The sequence below is a fragment of the Botryllus schlosseri genome, chromosome 8 (genome assembly GCF_051294905.1).
Source record: "Botryllus schlosseri isolate E-star chromosome 8, Bs_hap1, whole genome shotgun sequence".
Classification (NCBI taxonomy): domain Eukaryota; kingdom Metazoa; phylum Chordata; class Ascidiacea; order Stolidobranchia; family Styelidae; genus Botryllus; species Botryllus schlosseri.
In genome coordinates, this window is record NC_137243.1 from 25,545,231 (window position 1) to 25,560,155 (window position 14,925).

Below are 14,925 nucleotides of genomic sequence, written 5' to 3' on the forward strand. Positions count from 1 at the left end.
ACATTAGTATTGCTGTAAAGTTTTACTCGCCTTCAAGTAGAATTAGCAATTTCAGAGACATGTGGAAACTACTTCAAGTGTAGGAAATGAAGATATGAAAGGTGATCAAGTAGTTTTGAATAGTAGATGTGGTTGATGGCTCGAATAGTTTTAGCAGAGGTGGTAACTTTGAAATTGCAGGGTGCATCTTTGTGACTATTGCAAACTGACCTGTGACACTACAAATAGGTGCAAATATTCCAAAGTGCAAAAAGTAGATTAGTTATGTTGTTGGCCTGTCATATTTCACTATGTTGAAAAGAGGCAAAGCAAACTGGAATGGGATCAGGGTGTACCGCTTGCAACCGTGGTTGATCGACCGCGGCAGTGTGAATATACGTTCGGTTGGTCGTCGCACGGCTACCGTACAGTGATCGCGAGTCGTGAATGTGTGAATTGAGTCTTGCGATACGTGCGTTACGCGCGAATTTACCGTGCGAACCGGCTATGTGTGAATTCGCCTTTACATGACATCATCGAGAAGTAGCCTCATGGCTCATGGTATGGTACACTGCCAAAATTAATATGAACAGACAAACACCGAATTTTGCGTAAAATTTACTGAGGAATAGGCTGATCAAGTGATCAGCAGTTAGCCGCCATCGAAAACGAAATAGCTATCGGCCTATCGCGCTTGACAGAGGGTTGTCAGCAAATGGCTTGTAGGCCACAATTTCACGGTGAAATTGACATTGGAGAATATAATATAAAAGTAAATATTTGAATGCAAACCGAGAATGTTAGTAAACTGTTTCATGATATCCATGATCTCATCACCTATCTCAGTATGGAGCACAGTTAACGTTAGCACAGATACACCGGCTTTTGCGTGAAATCCGTAATGCGTTGTAGGCTAAAGTGTCAGATCAGCGCACATCTCTACCATACTCGACCTTGATAACGAAATTACTGCCCTAATCATTGAGTGTCAACCTTCAGACTTGGCACAGCGTTCGATACTAAAATCAAGACATACCGTGCAAAAGCTTATGACGGATCTTGGTAAGGAGAATCGTTAAAATCAATAGAGACCAATACCGGCTTTTCGTAAAATCTGTTAGCGATAAATGACGAGTCAGCTCTCACTCGACTTAGGAAACGAAATTACCACTAACATAGTTCAGGGACAAACTTAAAACTTGGTACAGCGTTCGATACTAACATTAAGACTTACCGTGCGAAATGTCATGACCGATCTCGGTATGGAACATCGTCAAAATCAATGGATACCAATATCGGCTTTTCAGTAAAATCTGTTTGCGATACATGACGGATCAGCATACACTCAACTTCGGAAACGGAATTACTACCCTAAACTTCAAGTAGAAACCCTGAAACTTGGGTCAGTGTTAAATACCACCATCACGACATGACATACCAAGTTTCAAGAATTATCATGGTGTGAAACACCATCAAAATCGACCTATACCAGCGAAGGTCGACTAAACGCATATGACGGTAACCGAGTTGAGATATAGATACGATTGTTACATCACACCTTAGGGGCACAGACCTATTTTGCCCCGGTTGCTCGGTAATTTTATGAATAGGAGAGAGTAAATCACCGTTTCTTTATTGTGCGCGGCTTTGAGAGAATAGGCAGTGAAAGCTTGTTATGAGCGCTACCGGGGCATACCCCGCTAGGCATTCGCAAAGCGAAAGCACAGAAGATAATTCGATTTTCGCAGAGACTTCGCTATATAACGGTATTTACAAGCGAAAAGGCAAGAAGAATACGATTTTCGCTGTGATTTCGGTATATATAGATTGCTGTGCGTCTACAGATAGTAAGCAATTGTTATTGAACAGAATTTTAGGTGGGGCAATGCCCCAGTTGCCCTACAGGACGAGCCGCCACTGACTAGATCAGAGGTCTCAAACACGCGGCCCGCGAAAACATTTTGTGCGGCCCGCGACGGGATTTTTAAATTTCAAGTATTCGACAATATATTCAAGTGCCACATATCTTTTTAGATATATGAACTTAAATTTCACCCTAAAACTACTATAAAAATCACTGAAATCTCAACAAACTACATCATTACATCATTTTTGAAAGCTACCATGCGGTAGAAGATAAGCTATTACGTCACATGTCCAGTTCATGATGATAAAAAATGACCCTTTGATGATTCGTGATTGAAAATTCTGATTTGGTTTGGTGCAACCTTTCTTAAAATTACTCGATTTCGGATTGACTTGGTGATTAAATAAAAATAACTCGAGTTGAGTCGGGTCAAACGGTAAAATCTGAGAAGGACTTGCGACTCGGAACGGTGACTGTAATCCAGTGGCGGCTCGTGACAATATAGGGTGGTGGGGCAAGGGCTTCAAGCGACTTTTTATTAAGATGACGTCACAATGGCGTTTTCCAACGTAAACAAGTAACAGTAACCTAATGATGGTACGGTAACATGAATTTGCCGGCAACAGTGATTTTAGCGTATGTGCCGCGAGAGGTCTGCCTGTGAGCTGTGACTTGAAGTGTGGTAACTGCGTAAACGGCGTACGGAACAAAGATTCAACACGGTTCATGTTCGCACTAGACCTGGAAATGACTATAACTCGAGAGATAACGTAAGCCTAACTGGAAAGGTCAACGAGTTCGTACAGATACGCAATTGTTATCTCATAGATTGGGCCTGTCATATTGAATCCAAAACATCATTCTGAAGAACTAAGAACAGCAGCCTCGGAAATTCGGTCTCGGTACAGCATAGGAGATTTTGGCCTTGAAACTGGAGACTGTAACACGACACATACGGCTTTATTACTGTCTATAGCAGTGGTCGGGAACCTATGGCTCGCGAGCCATATATGGCTCTTTTGGGTATAAGATATGGCTCTTTGCCAAATATATATTTTTGAACTGAATTGATCAATATTGCAGCGACTTGTTGGTAAATTTTCATCACGACCAGAATAATTATTCTCGTGACAGTATAAACAAACATGTCTTTAAGAGATAAAGACAATGCCGTCTTCGGGTTTAGGGGCTCGGACCCCCTCTTTTCAAAATCATCAAATTTAAGTTACTGTCGCGAATTCTATGTACCCGACTCGAAATCTTTAATTGAGTGATACGTTGATTATTCAAATAGCATAGCATACATAGCGACGCCCATTCAAAACGCAGTTTTAAAATACTCATTGTCTTCCTGATCTACGGCGCGGAATGAACTGTTGTGGATGTGACATTCACAATTACAAAATCGAATTACAAACAACGCCATAGCTATTCACGTTCTTGATAAAATGTAGGCGTGTAGTGCAACGTTATGTTACCACCGAATACTTTGAGAATTGAGAAGTCGTTAAGTATCAAGATTTTCCGAATCAGTGTGACAGTCGCATTCGATTAATATCATCAGTTTTAACAAATTCTGAGCTACTTACGATGGATTGTGTTATCAATGGCGAGGCTTGGCCCGTCAGTGCCTTACCATTCGTTTCGAGCTTTATTTTCGAGCAATAAATACCAGTTTTTACAGAGAAAATATGGCGCACACGAGGAATCCCATGTAGTGACTTCGAATTAGTGCTATAATGACGTCACGAATTTTCAATTGTGACGTAACAGTTGAATGGCATGTATGACTCTTTGGGAGTTGAGATGGAAAAAATAGGGCCAATATGGCTCTTCGGACAAAAATGGTTCCCGACCACTGGTCTATAGGTCTGCTGCGAAATCGCCTTTGGAAAATATATTACCGAATAAATACGTGGCTGAAAGCTTTAAACTTAGTACACTGTTACATGACATCATTGAGAAGTGGTCTCATGGCCCTTTTCGGTATGGTACACTGTCAAAATTAATGCATACAGACCAACACCGAATTTTGCGCAAAATTTACTGAGGAATTGGCTGATCAAGTGATCAGCTGTTAGCCGCCATCGAAACCGAAATAGCTATCGCGCTTGACAGCAGGGAGTTGTGAGCTAATGGCTTGAAGGCCACAATTCACGGTGAAATTGACATTGGAGAATATAATATCAAAGTAAATATTTGAATGCAAACGGAGAATGATATCATCATCTCAGTTAAAGTTACCGCAGATACACCGGCTTTTGCGTGGAATCCGCAATTCGTTGTATGCTAAAGTGTCAGATCGGAGCACATCTCTACCATACTCGACCTTGATAACGAAATTACTGCCCTAATCACTGAGTGTCAACCTTGAGACTTGGCACAGCGTTCGATACTAAAACCAAGACATACCGTGCAAAAGCTTATGACCGATCTAGGTAAGGAGCATCGTTAAAATCAATAGATACCAATACCGGCTTTGCGTATAATCTGTTTGCGATAAATGACGAGTCAGCTCTCACTCGAATTAGGAAACGAAATACCACTAACACAGTTCAGTGACAAACTTAAAACTTGGTACAGCGTTTGATACTAACATTAAGACTTACCGTGCCAAATTTCATAGCCGATCTCAGTATTGAACATCGTCAAAATCAATGGATACCAATACCGGCTTTTGAGTAAAATCTGTTTGCGATACATGACGGATCAGCACACACTCAACTTCGGAAACGGAATTACTACCCTAAACTTTAAGAAGAAACCCTGAAACTTGGGGCAGTGTTAAATACCACCAACACGACATGACATACCAAGTTTCAAGAGTTTTCATGGTGTGAAACTATAGATAACTAACCTACGGATAGATGTGCAACACGTGACTCACGGTCGAGTGATGCGACAACGGCAGATTTGTTGTCGCTTCATAGCATGAAACGGGAGCGTAATTGCAAATCCCATAGATGACGACCCGAGCGCTCAAATTAAATAAAGTTGATCTTATTTGAAAGCTAAAGTCGCGCCGATTCTGATAATATATATTAAGCTTTCATCAAGGCAATGGACCCACCGCGAAATAGCCTTCAAAGTCTGAAAATCGGCAACGTTCTAAACAATCGCAACGGCGCTGCACAATGAACATAACAACGATCCGTGCGTGGTTGCGATTGTTTAGAACAGGGGTTTTCAAAGGGCGGTGGGCCATAGGAGTAATTTGAGGTGGGCCACAGAGCTATTTGGAAAATTGTACAATTAGGGAGCGTTTAGTTTTATTTGTTATGTTCATATATTCGAAAATATATTATCATATTATCGAATTATACGTGAGCTATAGATAAAGCTTCTCATCCGCACATATGGATTCACAATGTACAAGTCGAAAATGGGAGGGGAAACGGCGTCTTTTATCCCCCGGCTATGACAACCTACGGCCAACAGCAACGAAAACAATTTTAATTACATAATAATCGAAAGTTAATGCTAAAATAGCCAAGTAGTCCGGCAGTGTTATATCTCGCATGCCACCGAAAGGGTAACCGTTAAACTCGGACTGACGTGCATTTGATATAGATTTATGGTAGGCCTACTTCGGCAGGTCTTATTATTGTAGCATAAAAATAGCCACAATTGCAATTTATTATCATTTATCGACTTCCTGTGGAGGTATACGGCACCACAGCAACGAATCGTGATGGATTGAGGATTTAGCGCAGCACATTATCTTTCGAATCGGTCTAAAATGTCCGGTCATAATGTAAGAGTAGCATGAATTGACTACATCATTGTTCTGACATCGCAACTTCAATAAGTACAAGACATACTTGATCGTAAATTATGATATATGATGTCGTAGTTTAGTCGTGTCAAATGACCGATCGTGTTCTCTTTCCTCGCTATTGATTGCTACCTGAATAATACTTTCGGCTTATTCGCTGTTTCGCGCCTACAAAATAGTCTGCTGTTCACAGTCACAACTTCATCGCGATAGCACAATTTTCACACCTCGATCAGTAGAACAACACCGCACTAACCCAGTTGTCGAATCACATAGGTCATACATTTTACGCGAAATGAAATATTGTATTGTGGTATACAAATATGCAAACTATTCTTTCAATTCAACAAGTCTAGTTAACGGATCGATTTTCAAGCTACCGACACAGTTTTTAACACGAGTGAGTTGATATTTCTTCCCGGGTACGAGCGAGGCTTTGTTCCATTGATCCAAAACCACCTCGCCAGTATCATCCTTCAATGTAAAACTGTATAATTTCAACTCCTTTCCGACACCCGAATTGACCATCTTCTCCTCTCGAGAAACACAAGTAGCGGCGATCGAGACGTATTCATCTTTATTTCCGTATACCGATTCACAGGTCAATAATGGGTATTCTTCAGTCGTATGTCTCGATTTTCCATGTAGAGTTACTGACGAAGCCCGACCAAGTAATACAGCGGGTTTTCCAGTAAATTTATCAATTTGAACCCAACCGGATTTGACCATGAGTTTTTTTCGTTTGGTGAATGCTTTCTCAATGTTCCCGAACAAATCACGATTGAAACACGTGAAAGATATCTCTTCGTTATTGCCATCGATGAATATACCTTTGAGATATTGGCTAACGCCACCTCTTTTGGGTGATGAGACGAATTTGACGCCGACGTGAAAATTTGAAGTTGCTCCGACTTGCATAGTGTTGACGCTGTTCGATGTCATATCGTTTGATAAAGTGTCAACTTGAAATGTAACTCACTACACAAATCGAGTTGAATCGTATTTGAATGTATTGATTCGACCCAACTCAAATCCTTTGACAAATCCTATTAACGCGATCTGTTGAATCGAACGTAACCTGAATATTACTGACGCCAACATTCACCCGCATCGGATCATTCACACATTCCACGCCGCTGTTTTAACACTTATAGAATCAATACCAACTATCTCTAACCCGATAATATTCAATCATTTTGGTAATTTGCCAACTTTAAATCCATTCGCGGGATGTACTGAAGGTAAATCCAAATAATCCAGAATGAAATATTTGGACTTTGACATTGCGTGAATTGAAATAGGTTTGACAAACATGACTACCAACTTTCACCAAGTCACATTTCAAGATTATACTTTGAAACAATCCTTGAAACTGACAACTCTATTCACGACTCCGTTTCCGTTTGTAAAATAGAGTTTCAGAAATACTATCACTATGACAACTCAACATTTTAACATCTCGCCATGCACAAACGAGTAAAATACAAAAACCTTGGTAAGTCAATCCGTTTGTAGTAACTCACCAAACCAAAACAAAAAGTGTCCGTATGAAAAGTAGACAAGACTACGCGAGTAATCACTACAACCCACAAACATACCAACTCAGTTGTATCCATATCCCATATTTTTTTTATTCAACTGTAAGATGAAGTAATTACTACTTGGTGCGCGGTTTGAGATTAACACATTACATTTGAGTATACGAGATTTGAATGTCTGACCAACGTAGTTGAGAATTCTTACAATCGAACGATGGTGTTATATTCAAAGTTATCATGCTGTGAACATAAGGATTGACGCATTGATTTGACATATGAGATTTGTAATAGTTGATCATTACTTGATTATTAAATTATGACATTATTAGACCAGGGTTGTGTTGAAGGTTATTACGATACCAACAAACTTTTCAGAAACATTGTTATTAACATATCGATTTGTAAAACTAGATTAACATGTCTGAAATGTTTTGGTTGGGAAGATTAAACCGTGTTCGTAAAAACCACGCAGCGTATTGTGGAAATCAGAAAATAATTTACAAATGTAATTGTCTCCAGTAACCAAGACTAAAGATGAAACAACAATTTTCTTTGTTGAACAATAACCGGTACAATACTTTATCGTCGTAATCTGCGGTGGGAATTGAAACACTTTCGCACATTTCCCGGTGTCAAGATACCACACTAGGTGAATTGACATATCGCCGCTTGATTAATGCTTAATCCGTTTGCGCCATTTCACACACTTTGATCATTACAAAAAACAAATTGGAATATGTTTGCTAGATGCATTCAATTCGGTTAGAAATGTCTAGTACACAACAATCGTAATATCAATGAAGTACTTGCTACACTGTAATTCACTTAACGTGTTTTGCATTGTTGTTCATTTGTAGTATTGATTGTTTTTGAACCCCCAAATAATAATTCCCCGACATGAAACCAAACCGTTGAAAGTCGTTACCATCACAACGAAACAATTTGTACGATGTTTGCTAAATGTATCCTATAGTTAGGTGTACTAGAATTATTTGTCTAACACATACACCGACAATGCAATCGAAAATTTTTCCGTTGTCATTGCTAGAGTAAATGTCATCACAATACTCTGTCACTAAAAGACGTTACTTGTATGTGATTGAATCCCTAACAATTATCTCACTAAACCGAACTCCAAAGAAATTTTACTCACTCGACGGATATGAAACAGCGTCGCTTAATCGGTCTATATCGTTTTTCTAAAGGTAAATCATATCCATCCAATAGAAAACAATTTTCACTAGCTTGGTAATGAAACCGAAGTCTTCAGTCGATATTTTGTTTGTGTCAAATACTTTGTAATAAACACATTTGAGTGGTTGAGCTTTACATCATCAAGCTGTCATCTGTAAATCGAGATTACATCCGACTTGTAACTCTATCGTTTAACTCCGAGTTGTATGCACAGTTTGATATTTTGGTCATTTAGTGATTGCTGAACATACCAAACGATGCACACCCACCGCCGAAATACTGCGTTGATCTTAATTTCCATCATCGTGATAATCGAAGTACATTTCTTTCGAATTCGTAACAACCGACTACGACATGATAAATTTTTGACAAGTTTACTTAGAAGGTTTGTTGCATATCGCGAAAAATAATATACCACTCATATTGATACTGTTACTTCATTGATCGATATTTTCAAACGAGTAAAATTTATTACTTGAGTTTCTCCGCTTAATGTAAATGTAAACTCAGTCGTCTTTTAACATCACAAATACATTGATAAAAAGTAGGCAATCAAACACAACACTTTGTACGACACTAATTATTGTTCCACACATCTCATTTCATACTAAGTGTATACGAAAGATATTCACGACACATGAAAATATTCGCTCATGCTACGAACATACGCAATGATTGGTGGTGCTTTCAAACTGTTTCGATATCACAAGAACTTTATTGTCTGAATGGGTGTTCATGTATCTTAATAATCAAATAGTTCAACACAGAACTAGTACTAACAGAAACATCAGAGAGTTGTTTACACAAAAGTTTGTATGTGTACAGTATGCGAATACCACGTGTAAGTCCAGCACAATTGCAGTATCCATCCGAGTTTAGTCAACACAAATTTATTACAACGGAGCCACGTAAACTTTCGTGAAAGAAAAGCATACTCACTTCCAGAGGGTTATGTCAACACCATAGCAGTAAATCAGCTACTCCAACAACAAAGTACATATGTTTCTAGCCACGATCCTTACATCTTTCACATAGATCAATCTAGTTTGCTAACGAAAAGTGCTGAGTCATCACATGATCGACCTCACAACAAAACAACTAGTAGATATTATCATTCAAAATATTCCTAACCCTTTACACACCAGTGACAAATCATACAACGAATATGTTTTGTGGGTCGAATTGTTGTTCAGTGTCAAGTCTACCTGTTGAAACGTACATTAAAACAGCGCAATTCAATTAAAACCACGAATCTATTTTCATTTCCTCACAAACTGTCACATACAGAAAAATAAATTTTATTCCGCCAAAACATACTTGTAACCAATCGCTTTCATTAAACACACAACACCATAAAAGTATTTACTTTCTACAACATAGACATTCCGATGTAGTCAAGAAATATTTTTATTAATCAAAATCATCGACTTCTGTTTACGGCGTTAGTGTGTGCATGTCATACATGTGGGATCCGTATTAAAATGGACACGACACGACTGAATGTAAGGAGGTAGAAGTCTATCGCATAGATTTACATGTGGTCTTCGCTGCGGTTTCAAAAAACGAATCATCTCTTTTGCATTGATCGAGACCGAGCAAGTTAGTTAATGGCCATGATTGTGTTTGTCATATGCGAATGATAGGGTTACTGTCAAATCTACATACAACAACCTTCTGGCACTCATAATAGCAATTTCATTCTCTCCCTTCGTAATTGTAGACTCACGACAAGTATATTGTACAACTCGACAGCTACGTTTAACAACACCAACGACACTAAACATACGATACCTACCCAAGTAAAATTACCATTTTCACCTGGAGGTCAGTCGTTACCTGAGTAAAAATACCATTATTCTTTGGAGATTTATCGTTTAATCAGAGTAACAAAACATTTTCACCTGGGGGTCTATCGTTTCCAAGAGTAACAAACCCCCCTTTCCTTTGGAAATCTATTTTTTCCCTGGGTAACGAACCTTTTTCACTTGGAAATATATATTTTTTCTCTGGATAACAAACCTTTATCACTTGGAAATATATTTTTTCCCTGAGCAACAAACCTTTTTCACTTGGGAATATATTTTTTCTCTGGATAACAAACCTTTTTCACTTGGAAATATATTTTTTCTCTGGGTAACAAACCTTTTTCACTTGGAAATATATTTTTATCCTACAGCAACAAACCATTTTCACATGGAAAACTACTTTTACCTAGAGTAACTAATCATTTTCTTTTGGAAATATATTTTCTCCCTGGGTAACAAACCCGTTTCGTTTGGAAAACTATCATTTACCTGAGTACCAATACCGTTTACACTTGGAAATCTATCTTTTCTCTGGGTAACAATACCATTTTCGTTTTGAAAACTGACAACCACACCCGACAATTTGATATTTTTGTATATTGTTACAACGGGCAGTGACAAAATATACACCAACAACGACTCCGATACATTTGTGCAATAGCATATTTACTTGTGTTGGTGCATCCCATCAAAATCATCGGTTACCCACATGCAATGTGCTCTTGTATATCGAAATGTATGTTTGGGAAATTGGACAATAGGTTTCGATAGGTCTGTGATGTCCGGGTTCGTGCTTTGGATTTTCCAGAGTCAAAATGTCTGAATAAAACACCTCCTCGACGATGGTTGGTATGTGGATAACGGTGTTCGGAAAACGGTTGGATTTATGTCACCCATCGCGATAACAATTCCAGGTCGAGTTTTCCCCGCATGTTTACTATATTGTGTCTTTATTGGTCATGTATGTCTCAACATTCAGTTTGAAATCGGAAACTCTGATAAAGTACGTAACCGGATCCGGATATCAACTCTGAATCGATAAACCAATGAACAATATTCAAAGTAAACATGTTACACCCTGTGTTTCCACGAAAAAATACCATCCAGACATACGTCGCGCTTGTTTGCCCACACCAGTATATGCGTAAATGGAGGTGTGTGACATTGCATGCAATGTGTTGGTATACAAACATCGATCCACAGACATTATCATAGCCGGTAGTTTTGATGTAGATCGAATGTCATCACACCCGATAACAATACCAATAAGCCACATTGCAATGACTCTGAGTCCGCGCTATGACATCGATATCTCGACACCGTTCACTGATTTATTCGATGGTGTTATCGCGTTGTAACATTACAAGATAGTCATGACCCTATCTCCGGACAGACCACCCAGATCAATTGGATACATCGGTCAATATCCGTCGGGTTGTCGACACCGAAGTTTTCTGCTGCAGCGTTTGACCAATGTGAACTATCGAAGTACGGGTGCTCGAAATGATTGCGATCAGTCTTTCATTCACGATGCATGGATATCGCTACTCCCACATAACGACTCCAAATAAATATCGTGCAAATCTCGGACTGATACTGTGATCCAATAAGGTGTGTTTCTGTGGAATGAAGACTGCAATCGTACACCACAATAGAAATCATAAAACACACTTTCGTAAGGGTCCAGTTCGTCCGGCGACATTTCGAAACGGTCATCGCCACAGGAGATCGGTATCATTTTGAAACTGTCATCACCACAAGGTTATTGACGTCGATTCTGTTGGTCATGTCAATCCGTTTCACAATCCACCGTTTTCAACTCCCCGCACCATAGTGTTACGACACAGACAAGAAGCGTCGGTGGAAATAATAAAACACGGAAAGCACACTTTGGTGTTATTTGACATGGATTTTACACCCGACGAACCTTACATTCGAGCGATGCATTGGAATGACGCTTGTATTATTGACGTAGAAGGAACAGAAATGTATCGATTTATTGGTTTCGTACATATCCAACAAAAACCAGGGTATGTGATTGTGCGTGGTTCGCATATTCGACTGTGAACGCTCTATTGGTATATGCTGTATAGTTCACTTTCATCGTCGTGCGAATAACCCATGTTACGGTTCCATGTTTGTGTGTCTGTATGTTATGCTTCAGATTGACTCAGAGGCATTGCAATGTGGCTTATTGGTATTGTTATCGGGTGTGATGACATTCGATCTACATCAAAACTACCGGCTATGATAATGTCTGTGGATCGATGTTTGTATACCAACACATTGCATGCAATGTCACACACCTCCATTTACGCATATACTGGTGTGGGCAAACAAGCGCGACGTATGTCTGGATGGTATTTTTTCGTGGAAACACAGGGTGTAACATGTTTACTTTGAATATTGTTCATTGGTTTATCGATTCAGAGTTGATATCCGGATCCGGTTACGTACTTTATCAGAGTTTCCGATTTCAAACTGAATGTTGAGACATACATGACCAATAAAGACACAATATAGTAAACATGCGGGGAAAACTCGACCTGGAATTGTTATCGCGATGGGTGACATAAATCCAACCGTTTTCCGAACACCGTTATCCACATACCAACCATCGTCGAGGAGGTGTTTTATTCAGACATTTTGACTCTGGAAAATCCAAAGCACGAACCCGGACATCACAGACCTATCGAAACCTATTGTCCAATTTCCCAAACATACATTTCGATATACAAGAGCACATTGCATGTGGGTAACCGATGATTTTGATGGGATGCACCAACACAAGTAAATATGCTATTGCACAAATGTATCGGAGTCGTTGTTGGTGTATATTTTGTCACTGCCCGTTGTAACAATATACAAAAATATCAAATTGTCGGGTGTGGTTGTCAGTTTTCAAAACGAAAATGGTATTGTTACCCAGAGAAAAGATAGATTTCCAAGTGTAAACGGTATTGGTACTCAGGTAAATGATAGTTTTCCAAACGAAACGGGTTTGTTACCCAGGGAGAAAATATATTTCCAAAAGAAAATGATTAGTTACTCTAGGTAAAAGTAGTTTTCCATGTGAAAATGGTTTGTTGCTGTAGGATAAAAATATATTTCCAAGTGAAAAAGGTTTGTTACCCAGAGAAAAAATATATTTCCAAGTGAAAAAGGTTTGTTATCCAGAGAAAAAATATATTCCCAAGTGAAAAAGGTTTGTTGCTCAGGGAAAAAATATATTTCCAAGTGATAAAGGTTTGTTATCCAGAGAAAAAATATATATTTCCAAGTGAAAAAGGTTCGTTACCCAGGGAAAAAATAGATTTCCAAAGGAAAGGGGGGTTTGTTACTCTTGGAAACGATAGACCCCCAGGTGAAAATGTTTTGTTACTCTGATTAAACGATAAATCTCCAAAGAATAATGGTATTTTTACTCAGGTAACGACTGACCTCCAGGTGAAAATGGTAATTTTACTTGGGTAGGTATCGTATGTTTAGTGTCGTTGGTGTTGTTAAACGTAGCTGTCGAGTTGTACAATATACTTGTCGTGAGTCTACAATTACGAAGGGAGAGAATGAAATTGCTATTATGAGTGCCAGAAGGTTGTTGTATGTAGATTTGACAGTAACCCTATCATTCGCATATGACAAACACAATCATGGCCATTAACTAACTTGCTCGGTCTCGATCAATGCAAAAGAGATGATTCGTTTTTTGAAACCGCAGCGAAGACCACATGTAAATCTATGCGATAGACTTCTACCTCCTTACATTCAGTCGTGTCGTGTCCATTTTAATACGGATCCCACATGTATGACATGCACACACTAACGCCGTAAACAGAAGTCGATGATTTTGATTAATAAAAATATTTCTTGACTACATCGGAATGTCTATGTTGTAGAAAGTAAATACTTTTATGGTGTTGTGTGTTTAATGAAAGCGATTGGTTACAAGTATGTTTTGGCGGAATAAAATTTATTTTTCTGTATGTGACAGTTTGTGAGGAAATGAAAATAGATTCGTGGTTTTAATTGAATTGCGCTGTTTTAATGTACGTTTCAACAGGTAGACTTGACACTGAACAACAATTCGACCCACAAAACATATTCGTTGTATGATTTGTCACTGGTGTGTAAAGGGTTAGGAATATTTTGAATGATAATATCTACTAGTTGTTTTGTTGTGAGGTCGATCATGTGATGACTCAGCACTTTTCGTTAGCAAACTAGATTGATCTATGTGAAAGATGTAAGGATCGTGGCTAGAAACATATGTACTTTGTTGTTGGAGTAGCTGATTTACTGCTATGGTGTTGACATAACCCTCTGGAAGTGAGTATGCTTTTCTTTCACGAAAGTTTACGTGGCTCCGTTGTAATAAATTTGTGTTGACTAAACTCGGATGGATACTGCAATTGTGCTGGACTTACACGTGGTATTCGCATACTGTACACATACAAACTTTTGTGTAAACAACTCTCTGATGTTTCTGTTAGTACTAGTTCTGTGTTGAACTATTTGATTATTAAGATACATGAACACCCATTCAGACAATAAAGTTCTTGTGATATCGAAACAGTTTGAAAGCACCACCAATCATTGCGTATGTTCGTAGCATGAGCGAATATTTTCATGTGTCGTGAATATCTTTCGTATACACTTAGTATGAAATGAGATGTGTGGAACAATAATTAGTGTCGTACAAAGTGTTGTGTTTGATTGCCTACTTTTTATCAATGTATTTGTGATGTTAAAAGACGACTGAGTTTACAT

At 38.7% G+C, this 14,925-nt stretch overlaps 1 protein-coding gene across 1 annotated transcript in view; it reads right to left on the reverse strand.

Annotated features, from left to right (window-relative positions):
* LOC145445387 (antizyme inhibitor 2-like) overlaps positions 1-14,925 on the reverse strand; it is a 79,525-nt gene that overhangs the window by 53,415 nt on the left and 11,185 nt on the right. The window lies entirely within an intron of this gene.